The sequence below is a fragment of the Chlamydomonas reinhardtii genome (genome assembly GCF_000002595.2).
Source record: "Chlamydomonas reinhardtii strain CC-503 cw92 mt+ unplaced genomic scaffold scaffold_21, whole genome shotgun sequence".
Taxonomy (NCBI): Eukaryota; Viridiplantae; Chlorophyta; class Chlorophyceae; order Chlamydomonadales; family Chlamydomonadaceae; genus Chlamydomonas; species Chlamydomonas reinhardtii.
Genome location: NW_025061534.1, coordinates 174,206 through 175,631, shown reverse-complemented (window position 1 = coordinate 175,631; position 1,426 = coordinate 174,206).

Genomic DNA, 1,426 nt, shown 5'->3' with positions numbered 1-1,426 from the left:
AGAGTGAAGTAAAGTAAAGTAAAGTCCTGCCGCTGCCAGCTCTGGTGGCGGGGGGAAGCCCGCTGCCAGCTCTGGTGGCGGGGGAAGCACCCGTGCTGCTGCGGCTCCCCTGAGGGCCGAGCGGCAGCAGCAGCCCTCTTCACAGCAGCGGGTGGCAGCGGGAGGGCTTAGCGGGGGGCAGCCGTCGGCAGGCGTCGGGGGGCCGCCGGCGGCCAGGCGTCGCAGTGCCGATGCTGGGCTGGCGGGCAAGCAGCAGCAGCCCAGTGGGGCTCCCGCGCCACAGCCGCCCTTTGATCAGCGGGCAGCCGCCAGGCAGGATTGCCCTGTCAGGGTTCTGGTCTCGGGGACCAGGCTGCTTTCAGGCAGCAGGGGGGCAGCGCGTCTGCCCCTGTTCAACCTTGTAAGGATGATTCCTCAAAAAAAAAAAAGTATAAGCAGCTGGCAGCTGCGATGCAGCGGTACTTGGCCTACATGGCGGACCTCCATCTCCAGCAGCAGAGGGCAGGGCGCTTGGGCGGCGGGCTGCCTCCCCCGCAGGACGGTGATAGCGCGCCGCCGCACGTGCCCACTGGGCAGCCGGCCGGGGGACAGCAGGCTGGTGGGGGCAGCGGGTCAGGGCGCCAGGGTGGAGGAGCGGGGCGGGCAGTGCCCCAGGCGCCGCCCCAGGCGGGGCCGCCACTGCAGACGTCACAACCGGCGAGGGCATTCGGCCACGGGTGACCACGGGGTGCGGGGGGTTGGGGGCGCACTGTCCTCACCCCGCCTGCGGGCCACCTGGCCCGCGGGCGTGGGCCAGCCTGACGCACATCTTCCTGGAGTGTCCAGCTTATGCGCAGGCGAGGACGTGGCTGCAGCAGCTGTGGGCCTGCGTTGCGCCCCAGGCAGCGGCGCCACCAGTGACGGACGCGGGCTTCATGCTGACGGACGTTCAGCTTATCTGGCGCCCATGTGTTTTAGCTCTGGCTGGCGTCGCAGCGCCTGGGCGGCTGTGGGACTTCCTGCACAGCGCGTCTTGCAGCGGGCTGGAGCCCGCTTAGTCAGCGCCACATCTGGCCCGTTTAGTTTTCTGCTTGTGTCTCCTCTGCCGGTTCTCCTGGGGTGTTGCTTAAGCACCACCTGTGGGGGTGGGGTGGGTTTGGGCGGGGCGAGTGCGTAGCGCTGGTGTTTCTTTTTTCTGGCGCGCGGTGGTGGTGGTTCTTGCGGTTAGACTTTGGTGTAGGTTGGTGCTTGGCCTAGGTCTGGCGGTGTTTTTGTGCAGCCCCTCCCGGGGGGCGGGGGGGCCAGCCTCCTGCTCTGTCTGCCGGGTCGGGGTGGGGTGGGGTGGGATGGATGGGGGTGGTTGGTGGCGGTTTTCGAGGTGTTTGTTGTCTGCTTTTCTTCTCTTTTCTTCTCTTCTTGCCCTGTCAGGGTTCTGGTCTCGGGGACC